This window comes from Ptychodera flava, chromosome 11 (assembly GCF_041260155.1).
Source record: "Ptychodera flava strain L36383 chromosome 11, AS_Pfla_20210202, whole genome shotgun sequence".
NCBI classification, from domain to species: Eukaryota; Metazoa; Hemichordata; class Enteropneusta; family Ptychoderidae; genus Ptychodera; species Ptychodera flava.
In genome coordinates, this window is record NC_091938.1 from 42,188,392 (window position 1) to 42,201,289 (window position 12,898).

Genomic DNA, 12,898 nt, shown 5'->3' on the forward strand with positions numbered 1-12,898 from the left:
GATTTGTCCCAGTTTGACGATCAACTAATGACGATTTCGCGATTCAAATAGTATTATCCATTGTTTCAGAATGATATTCAGATGACCATACCTCCAGGGTTTCAAGTTCGGAAAGCACATTTTCAACTCTCCTGGCGTTATATTGTATTATCTAAATGAGAATCTTAAAAAAATTACAATAAAGTCAAACAGAGTCAACTCTGCTGACTTGTCTCCAAATTTACAAATATATCAGCCATTGTCAGTTTTACATCTTACGAATTATGAATCAAATCGACGTTGATTTTATCCCTCTTCCGTTTTTGTTAATAAGAAATAATTGGAAATAATTTTCATAATCGTTCGTTTGTTGAATCGAGTCAAAAACTTCAGACCCTTTCTGAACAGAGAGATTTATTTCTGAGGTTTCTAAAAGAATTTGTTGTAGAACATAGTAGTGGATTTTTTCCTTTTCTCTTGTTATGGCTACCCAAGCTACATATTTGTGCAAGTATTTTACAGAATTTTGGAATATGATATTGCCACGTTTGTGTTTACATGTTACCATGCAAGAGTAACAAAACAGCCAAAATTGTTTCGAGCCTTTTACCTTCCCAACATTTCTCGGAACCGATGATTAAACAAAGATGTAGTGTCATTTCTTATCAATTCATGTTTTCCGTTTTGTTGCTTTAAATTCGACCAGGTCGAACAGGTTAACAGGTTGAATAATCAAATACGAGGTTTAGGACAAGGTTTGACACCCCATTCATTTAACTAAAGTCAATACCCTGCAAGAATTGAAAAGATTCACTAAAATTTGTAGAATGGTACGAAAGCTGCAAAAATTCTCCACAGCTGTATTACATGTCAATGTTGATTGTGATGAACGTTTGGATTTCATTTTTCAACATATGTTCACTATGAATATCCCGCTATATGTTCACTGTGGATATCCCGCTATCTTCTGTTCACTGTGGATATCCCACTATCTTCTGTTCACTGTGGATATCCCGCTATATTCTGTTCACTATGGATATCCCGCTATCTTCTGTTCACTATGGATATCCCGCTATCTTCTGTTCACTGTGGATATCCCGCTATCTTCTGTTCACTATGGATATCCCGCTATCTTCTGTTCACTATGGATATCCCACTATCTTCTGTTCACTGTGGATATCCCGCTATATTCTGTTCACTATGGATATCCCGCTATCTTCTGTTCACTATGGATATCCTGCTATCTTCTGTTCACTGTGGATATCCTGCTATCTTCTGTTCACTATGGATATCCCGCTATCTTCTGTTCACTGTGGATATCCCGCTATCTTCTGTTCACTGTGGATAACCCGCTATCTTCTTTTTGTATTTGTTGATGTAGTGTGATGTTTTATCCACTGCAAACTTATGATACTATGACAATTATCGAAATATTAAATGTTATTTTAAACGAAATGCGGAGAAACTTTGATTTCAGTTACAAACTTGTAATTAGTCATAAACTAATCCTCTTATTGAAACACCATGCAACAGACACTGATCGGCTAACTAACAGTCAAACTGCCTGATGTATTAACCTATTCGGTACCAGGTAAACACTATGTGACGTCATCACTCTATAAGCTGATGTCCGGAATAATTTAAGGTTAACCTGGTTGGTATGAGTGACAAGTCTGGACAATTACTGCATACAGCTGTGGCGTGATACTACTTTTAAGGCAGTGTTGGGGAAGTCTGACGCTAAAGTTGAAATACTGGCAATGACGACTCCAATCTAGAAGTACTGCATTTTCATTCATTAACAAGACGTCGGCATGCAACAAAATATTACTATATTGGAGACATTGCTAGTGCGAATTTCAGATCTACCCATGTACAACATTTTTTTTACCATCAGACAGATGTACCACTAGCAACATAATTATCCCGAAACAACATAAAATATGGAATTGAAGGGCAGAATCAGGAAAAGAGAATCTGTGTTGCTGAATTATTGGCTTCTCAAGGTCATCAAGAATACTGATCTAATTGACCCACCCTGCTCCATTTTCAACTTGCCAAGCATATATACTTTCTCCCACATGAAAGCATTTCCTTATAAAATAGTGGAAATTGTCAAATGTTAAAAAGCTCATTACATACTTTCCTCCCCCCCCCCCAATTCAGAGAAGCAAAGCTCACAGTTTAGTTTGACCTTAGTTAAACATGCAAATGCTCTGAAACCACTTGACGAACTTTGACAAAAGTTTCAAATAACTTGTGAATCGAATGGAAACGGAGATAAGCTGAGAACGAAAATTTTCTTTGAAGTGTAGTTGTTTGGATTAACACATTCACTGTGAATCTCTTCTGTTGATGTCCAGGTTTTTAACGTTTAAACAAAATCTAGACCGGCGGTGTCCTTGGAGCTGATTAGGTGGAAATAATGGAGACACTATAGTAGTCGTTAATAAAACCCCAAGCTGCCAATGGTTAATACATTACGTTAACAGCATCATGTTGTATATGTCATAAGATACGCATTTTATTACAAAGAATTACAGCATAACTTACTATTTTTATGATTGGATTTTTTCATTTATATCGCAGTAATGATGATATTGTTTACATTTGACGCACATGCCATCGCGAGAAATATTAGCCTAGTTGTGTAAATTTTATGCTAACGTGACAAGCCATAAAGCGCCAGTCCTCAATCGACGGTGCTTGCATTATTTCTTGTTGATATTGACTAATTGCGCGATGTTAGTCCTTTGTTATCCTTTGAAAGTTGTGTCCATGTAATCAATTTATTCAAAGATCAAGCTGAAGAACAACCTGTCCTTCGTGCCGTTGCTATTGAGAAATGAGTAACTGTAAATTTAGAATGATCTTCCCTTGTATTTTGCCATGATCATTGAAATTCTCAAGTGCATGTTGAACATCCAGTACCAAGCTTGTGAACACAGCTTGTAAATGTACGTACTGCATTTGTCAACAATAATGCTGTACATCTATCAGCTGTGTTCATATTTAACATAGTCTTTGAGAAGCAAACCAAGAAATGTAAGTAACTCAAGAAAAACAAAAATACTTAAATACGTCCCTCTAAGGCTCTATGTCGACAGAATCATGAAATTAATTATTGAACCAGGCAAACTCTGTATGTTTTACATGCTTAATTTCAAACATTAGCGATAAGGAATATAAGATTGAATGGAAGATGGAAAGCGGTTTGAAAATATCGCAAAATAATCTGAAAGCAAAGATGGAGAAATTCCAATTACGGAGATAAATATCACGTTTAAGTCCCAATCTACGCAATGTCCAGAAATACATTTATCATAATAACGGAAAAAGATGAAATTATGTTATATAAAAATACCTTGGTTAACATACACTTTTGGACACAGAACTGGATTTTTTTTAAAGTAAAGGGTAGCTCAACTCAGCACATGGTTAAAGAAATAAATACTGCTTGCAGCCCTTAGGCATAAACACCAGCGAAAACATCCATTATACTTGCAATGGAATCGACGTCGTTGTGACAAAAGTATTTCAGACCAATTAGAAGAATCAACAATCTAAATATTTGACACTTTGGCAGTTTGTGTACAATAGTCTAACAGTTAAAAGGGTATAGATCACTAAAACTGTCACTCACAGCCAACATGGTTTAGTTTACATTGCAAACGTTTCACTGCCCTTCGGAAAGCCGAAATCACACAGCTTCTTACCTCGACCAACAAATGTTCGTCACCTACGCATTAACAGCACACAACACGACTATTCAAAGCCTTCAGTTGTACAGCCTCCCTGAAATTTTTAGCGTTCTCCCCCCCCCCCCCCCACGTCTTCAAGTCATGGGCTAATATGTAAATCAGGCAAAAATCAAACTAGATGAAATCGCCGTCGACAATCAAAATTGTAGAACGTCGCGTGAACTGTTAAACAAACCGACTCACTTCAGTCATACTTACGCACATTAGTGAGAAAACGAGTAAGCCATATGCATTGAATGTGGATGAAATGAAGATATGGAAGTGGAAAAACACAAAATCGTCCATAAGTGTACAATTCTGCCAAGTAACTTTATTTCGAAAACCCATCAAGCTACTTTGAGTTTTGGAGAGAGATAACAGCCAAGTAAGTTAAAAACCACGCAGACGGTAGACACGGCCATATTACACTACTTGGCACGCCATTACCTTAATAGTAAAAGTACCCGGTAAAAAGCAGAATACGCGTGGACTTTTCAATAAAATGATTCATGTCGAAATGTAGAGATCTTGAAAGTGTCCTGTTCGGTAAATTATGACAAAACTGCAAAAATTCATGATGGCACAAGGATCCACTGTAGTGGCTTAAAGGGGCCGTCAATTTTTACGGCCTGGGGGAGGGGGTGGAGGAATTCCATCGGACACTCCAAAATTTCGCGTCATCCCCAAACCATGATGAATCTCTCCAACTGAGATATTTTGACTGACCCCCTCCCCCACTTCAGGGTTTTTTCTCGACTGCGCAAATTGCGCACTTTGAGCCAGTTTCTGCCCTTTAAAAGTTACTGACAGCGCTAAAATCGCACACAAAACACAGCAAGCAACTCATAGAGTAGTGACCTGTGAATTTGCTGTTGTTTCTGCCCCTAAAGTTCCAAGTCTGCCCCCTAATTTTGATGAATGGGACAGAAATTGCCCCTTCAGTGAACACGGAGAGAGAAAGCTGCCACTTAGAAAAGTTAAATACCAATACATGTATTTGTAAAATTGACAAAAATACAGCAACGGTAAAGACCTTTCAAATCCTGATGTACCCTGCTAGATTACCATCAGTTATATCTCATGATGGTTTAAAAAGGTGAAACCATCAAAATGAAATTCAAAGTCACAGCAAAATACAGATATACATGTAAAAGGTCATGCTATAAACCAGTATCCAACCAAGTTGTTTAATTTGGATGGGTATCATGACAGGGTTTTCACTAAGATATCTGCATGACTCGGCAGAATTTGAAAGTACAGGGGGAGAGCACGCGACAGGCTGAGGAAGAAAGTGTCAAAGGGGTGTCCCCTAGCCTGCGTGGACAATTTTGAGAAATTGATGTATGCAATGGTGCAGTCTGGTGCAATGTGAAAGGTGTTTTTCTCCCAAAGAGGGAGGGCACGAGAGGGGGTGTCCCCCTTATCGCATCAAAAATTGTGAGAAACTGATGTGTGCAATGGAGCAATCTGAGAGGTATTTCAATTTATTTCCCACAAAAACCGAGTAACCTCCTTCTTTCTCTCCACATTTTCAGCAACCCCCTTTGAAGTTTTCAATTTTTTGAGTGACCCCCTCGCATTCCTCCGACCCCCAGGCCGTAAATAATGACGGCTCTCTAATGACCCAGATTATTTACAGGTGAGTATGAGGAAACTATCACCTTTGGTATAACTGAACTTTGGCAGGGCTTTGACCTATTACAGTAGATATACTAATTACAGATACAATATGCAACGCCACACGTGTATGATTAGGACATATTAAATCCCTGACTGCGGTTCCAATACGGTATGAGTGGTGAGCAAATAACGCCGTGGTGGCTTCAACGTTGTGGTAATTACAGGGTACAAACTAAAAGTAATATTGTGATGGGACGAGTGGTCTAAACAACGGACTTATCTTTTGTGAAAAGTCTATTGTTTCCAATACCCGACACACCATTTCAATTGATGAAGACCAAAAAAAGACAAACAATATGATTGTAAAATGTCAAATACAGTCAAAACTTAAATAGCAGTGGGTCAAACAAATTTAGGCCCAAGGACGGGATATGGTCCATCTTAGACATGTAAACAAATTGTTGACTAAATTTATCGGCATCACCTAACATTCATATGTCTTTCAAAGGATTTAACAATAGTCAGCTATCATTGGATACCAGATATTTTGCCGCTATGTTAGTCTTGCGGTCTATTCATCATAAAAATATAAGATCAATGTAAGCGGTCTGTCCTTTATTATTCCTTCTCTGTTCAGTATATCTTGATTAAGGTGCAGTCCAAGTATAGTGACAATGTCAAACTCTTACGCGGAATTTTCCTTGGATGATGATTGACCATCACGTTTCCCTTTTTAAATTTTTCCATATCTCTTCAAAAGTTCAAAATTTCAATCGGAGCGGCAACTATGAGCTACCCTATGGCCCTGTGTCACACAACTCATCATCCACCCTATGGCCCTGTGTCACACAACTCATCATCCAAACACCAATTTTATCTCCTTCTGCCCATGTTTCTAAAAGAAATTAGCACAGAATAATTTTGAGTTGCCATGGATGGGATGTCAATATGGCTATTTCTCCCCGTCCTTTTGCGGAGATCACGTGATTTCTTCCACTGCCTTAATGACTACGTGAAGCACTGTAGGTGTACGGACCGGTCTACAACTAGTAACTTATTGTAATATTAGAGGGGAGTATAATCGATACTGCATCATCAACATCGAATTTTCTGTCTACGGCTTTACAATCATAGTATTGTTTGTGGCAAGCTTTAAGACTTGACCAATTTGCCCTGAGCAAATATATACAGATGTCTTCAAGTCTCCCATTCAAATATCACACAAACCGACGCGATCTTTTGATTTCAGGTGTGGAATTGTTTAGGTCAGCTGCTTGGACAAAACTGTCATGGCTTCTCAAACTGTGCGTCAATACGACGACAATTCGTTTTCTTTGGAGATAAGCTTCACCGAATGTTTCTTTCCTTTGAGAAACGGATTTCAGTTTAACTTTCAATAATGCCATTCCCTAAAATCCAATTGGCTTGAATCTAGCCCTTCATGGCTCTAGCATTATCTTTACACAGATTCTTCAAATCCATGCTGTTTGAAAAATGCAAATCCAACAAGTTCCTCACTCTTAATACCTCGACAATTCACAACATTGAATGCATAGCAAGTTTTCTTTACCAATTCCGGACGAGCCCCTAAGTTGTTAAAGTTTGCCCGGGGGTATTTGTGGCCGAAACATCGAAACAGTTTCAAGGCAGACGAAGGTCAGGAAACAACTAAACTAGTTTAAATAAGACTTCCTAAAGGGCGCCTCTCCGTCCCTCTCCTTTTTAGGCAGGATACAATGTCTTCGATTAAAGCCAATATTTTAACTGATTCTAACTCTGATCTCCCTCAAAGTTTGATTTGATGAGCTTCCTCCAAGAAAAGACACCCGATTAGAAACCAGTTTCAAGGGGCGCCTCAATGAAATGTTGCCGATAATCGAGTAAATATGAAGATTAAAAACTTTTGTGCGAATAGCAAAAATGTGAGGTACAATTTGTTTAAGACATTCCCTTCAACAATTTTATTCCTTGGGCTTGTGTGAAACGTTACCGTATAGACAGAAAAAAACGACCTTAATGTAGACTGGAAACAACATCTAGAACAGAATGGTATCTTCAATGTGACCGTGATCTTCAAGACTTGGAGTGATATTAAAGCGGTGAACTTAACATAGGTTCAGCAGACAGGATAATTGTCAGCCCTGAAAACACAACCTTGGCGCAGTGATGACAATGATAAAACAGGCAACAGTATATCGCAGTGCGATACAAATGGCGAACAGCAACAGCACTGAAGTCAGCGACAGCATTGTCCGCATAAATATTTTATTGCCACCGTCTCGCCGCAAAGACGTCCTTACACATGTCTTATCTGCAAACCCGATGCTGGTTGGTGCAAACCCTGACAAACGACAAGTGCTGCTACAACAGTGTATATAGATCAGAGTTCATTCACCCAACAATTACCCATTCAGCTACCCAGCTGGATAACAGCTTCCGAGACGCTGCACATCACCAGGGGAACACAAGGTGCAATACACATTCAATATGCAAATTTTATACTGAGTATCTCAATATTAAACAAGTTTTACCAGAATCCCGACAAAGTCGATGTACCCTCTGAATTCGCAAACTAATCCAAACTTGACACCATAAGGAAAAGTGATAACTGGTTGGAAAACAACCATAAGTATGCATCGACAAGATATTGCTTTCGGAAGTTATTTGTTCTCAGTAGAAAACGCTTAATCGCCGCTTTAGCCGGGTCATTGTAATGCAGAACAACATTGTGTAACTGAAAGTACCTTTGTGGGTGGAGTCCATGGCTGAATGAGCAAACAGCAGGAATACCTGTCATCAATATGAAGTCAGGAAAAGACATCTGAAACGTTCCCATAACATAGTATGTATACGACAAAGTATTGAAGATAAAGCAAATATAATTATTTGACAACGATCTTTCCTGAGTAGATGAGGGCAAATGGCTAATGTTCTTTGACAAAACTGTATCTGGCGAAATGAAGAAATACAGAATATGAAAGTAGATAAATTACTTGCCTTTAAGATATGCTTGATACAATGTCGATAATCAAAGATGCCACGGTCCAGAATTCTAGTCGATGACACATGGGCCAAACAAATTGAATGAGGGCTACCCTCTTAACTGTAATATTTGATTCCAAACCAAAAACAACGATCAATGTCGTAAACTCCGACCAAAAGTATAACACTGTAGAAACAAGAAGTTATCGAAAACTGTACATAGTGCGTCCTCCTTGTCCGGGTCCCTCAACCATTTGCAAGATAACGTCTGAACTCCAACGAATCATCTGGCCTTATTTTGACCAGGCGGTTCTTGGGGGAATCTCATTCTCCTTTTTTACGAATTGTGAACAGCAGTTTTGCATTTTGATAAATGTTGTAGCACTTCTTAAAGCAGGAAGTCTGACAACGATAAATGAATAAATAAAATAACTGCTGCTTGGCCTGCACTCATTCAATAGATGATAGTTATGGTACGAGTACAAGGATGTTCAACATTATTACAGGCTAAATAGGAACTAGTATAACAACATGACAAATACAACATGCATAATGAAATATGTTTTTAATAGCGAGATATACTAACCTCTGGCTTTACAAATGGCATGGGGTGCTTTTGCGGGCACGAGCAATGTATGTTGTCGGTGAGTAAAGGTAGACAGTTGACAGCCGCTTGTGCTGTTTTTGTCCTCTGATTTGGCTTTACGACATTCGAAATCCACAGTGTATGACATTACTCAATAGATCACGATAAAGAGTGTACGGGCCCTAGCAAGATTACAATTAAATCGACATTTGCATGGTTGGAGCACGGGTGCAACTGCAAGTGGTATACGTATATTAAAGTACTCTGAACATTCAATGCGCCTGTGGGCTAGAGTAACCCGTGACACGGGGAACTGAAGACACACGCAGCTTCTGGTTCGCTATAGCTTCCATCTGTTGCCTACTGTGGTGTACCCTAAACGATCTGGCTCGCCAGCCCCGAGCCAAACTGGCAGCGAAACCAGGCTACGTCGCGTCGCTTGGCTTGGCTTCAGCGCTTTTAAAATCAGGATAGGAGGGAGTCACACTGCGTCACTTACAAGGGGCGGTGAGCCAGTCTGGATGAACTGCCAGTAATTCGTCGACACAACAGAAAAGCTTGAACTGTATTCTATTTGACATAATTTTATTCGAGAAAGTCTGATGATCACAGACATAACAGTTATTTAAGATTAAAGAGACAGGCTGTTAGCGAACAAAATAGGTTATTAGTCTGCCTAAGTCGTCACAGTAGTAGAGCCAGATATCCCGCTAGAAAACTATGCAGGATATATCATATTATTGCAGAGAACAAGGCAACTGGCATTACTTTCCAATTCAATTCGACCTACTGCAGTTCAACGCGTGTGGCCTCTTAATTGGACCAATAGTTTTTTCTCTCCACTACACAGCTTATTAAAGCCAGTTAAAGAACTATTGGTAGAGACATACATCACACGAGCATGTTCCTTTGTTATTATGTGAATTGTATTGAAGTTAGTAGTATTGAAGAGCGATCAATTTTTGAAAGTCTGGAGACATCAAGTGTATGTTTGTTAAGTATCAATCAAACACATGAAATGCTGCAAGTAATGTTCTGCACTTCATTTTGAAATAAACATATTTCTCCAGTTAACCTCATTGCTGTCATTTTTTCTTGTTTGCATGTAGGCTTAAATTATCAACCCAAATCATGACATCCGATTGCATTTTACGATCAACACCAAATTAAAATTTAATGAAACTGGCCTAAAATGTTTTCTTAATTACTTTATCTAATCTCAGCTGATTATCATTGGAACTTATTCACTTTAACTGACATCGTTCGATCGTATACAAAAGAAATTTCTAAGGTCAGTGTGAAAACCCTAAAACCGTTTTACACTTGGTATTTTGCGAATGGCATTCTACAGGAATATCTAACGCTATACAGATAAACCAAATGTCACTGGCATACCTTGGTGATTCTATTGTTTATGTGCTTTATAATAAAGTTTTCCAACGAGCAAAATTTTATTACAGGCCGAAAGGTAGCTCAAAAGGGCATCATTGACAGGTGATGAGTCCCATCCACATAGCAGCACCATGTCCTTTTGCTATGTAGCATCAAAATAACATAATGTGAACATTATCCTAAAATGATGGTTATGTTATATCAGCGTGTTCGTCACGCCAATACATTCTTCAGATCAGACAAGGGTTCATGTCGGCTGTAATAAAACCTGTAATACTAAAATTGTCCCTCTACTAGCATGGAAGCTTATAGCTGTGGGTCCATAGCAGTAGGTGTTTCCAGACGGGATTCTTGCCTTTTTAACGGGCTGGTTTTGACTTTTACGATGTGGTGGCGGGGTTAAAATCGTAGAAGGCAGGAATCCAGTCTGAAAACACCACAGCTATGGACCCACAGCTTAGAGAGCGTTTCGATGTCAGGAAAATCGACCATAGAACTACATTTATAATTCAATGAATTAATACGTAGAGATAAATAATTACAAGAGTGGTGTATGCGCCCAGAATACTGCGTTTAGAACTGCCTTAGCTTGCTCTTCGCAACATCAGTGTTGTCATGTCACGTTTCATCGTCCGCGTCGCTTCTGTAACCTCCATAAATGCAACAATCTCCATAAATGTAACATCAACAATAATTGTAATAAAGTGCACCCATAAATGTAATATCACCCATAAATGTAACAAAAATCAACCATAAATGTAATAAAAACACCAACCTCAATTGTAATAAATGGTAACCATAAATGTCATAAAAAATCACCCATAAATGTAATACTTGTCAACCATAAATGTAATAAATCTATTTTGTCGTTGCAATTGAGGAATTGGGCTAAATATTTTTCTATGTTGTTATACTAGTTCCTATTTAGCCTGTAATAATGTTGAACATCCTTGTACTCGTACCATAACTATCATCTATAACTCCACACATTATTCATATCTTAATTGTGTGCGTTTAGTATAGGATAAAGCCCGAGTACTAGGGCTCTTCTGGTATATAAAGTCTAACCCAACGATAAAATGTCGAGGCCGCAGGCGAGACATTTTATCGTAGGGTTGGACTTCATATAGCAGAAGAGCCCGAGTACGAGGGTTTTATCCGACTTAAAAACTATCGCCCCCTAACTGATATATTTTCGTTTTCAAAGTGTTCACGTCATCCGTCCCCTTTGTCAATGTAACATGTTTAGGATATGAATTAAAACTTTTATTTGTGAAATAGCCTTCCAATGTCATGGAACATCCTATAAATGCCCTAGTTTATGTTTGTACCACCGCAGATTTTGTGTTGCAGCTGGTTTCCGCTGTGTTACCAAATTTGAATATTAGGGAAAAACGTACCAGATGTCTACAGAATATGACATTTCACTTTTGATTGGACAGTACTTTACTACGGTGCTGTCATTCGTTTCTGGAATTTGGTGACCAAGGCTTTACGAGTAAATAAAACACCCTGAATTGAGCACTCTGATTGGTCAATCAACAGTAGATAGTTTTTAAGTGTGTTTTGTGTATTTGAAAGTGTATTTTACATTTCGCTGTTTTGTGTACAGAACTGATTGGCCATGGCGAGACACAGCTGTAATCTGAATGTCAGTGAAGTCTCTACTCCAGGATATTTTGATCCAAATTCATATGTTTTATCGGTTATGTGCAATGTTTTCATTGCGAGTCCGTCTCTGTCTTTTGTTTTTCGTTTTTTGTATTCCCAGATCTGTGAGTGGGTTTGCCCGTTGATCCGTGCAACGAAATAATAAAAGATCCTGGTTAAACCAGCTTCTCTTGCATATTTTAAAAATAGATTGAGGGACCATTTCAATGAAGTCATATGACATAATAGAAATGATGTAATGTAACATGTGCCAACTTTATTAGGACATATTGTGGACAGCTTAGGGGGTTGCATAAGAAGGTAAACACTCGCCACGGGAAAAAAGCTTGATGCACCTGAAAAAGTCTACATCCTTACATTAAAAAACGCATGATACCTAACAGAGGAATAAGCTTACCATCAAGAAACGTGGTATGCCACAAAATTAAGGATACATAAATAAGAAAATGAACAATATTCTAAACAGGACGATGGTACACATCAGTGAAAGATTTCTGGATATCAGTAAAGATAAAAATACGTCAAAAATGGGTGGAGGGGCTAAGTTTGACGTCATAGGTAACACAACATGTCATGTATTTGTCTCCAAGTTATAGATTTTGAGGGTGAAATGAAAGAGCTCCTGTGTGATAAACCCATTTCAACATTTAGATGACAATTGTCTGTGATCCACTACAAAGATTGATGAAATTATATTTATTTTTCTTAAATTGACATTTTTACGAGAATAAACAGGACAACAGGACATCAATGATATCTGAATCCAATAAATTAGACATCGGAATACTTGGGGCATTTTCACGGGCACCAATCTTCCTTCCAGTTAGCTCACTCAACTAAAAATATACATAGGTTCTTTCTATTGGGCTTACATATTGTCCCAGGCCAGCAAAAGCCAACCTTTTCTGTGAGAGCTTGTATCTGACAG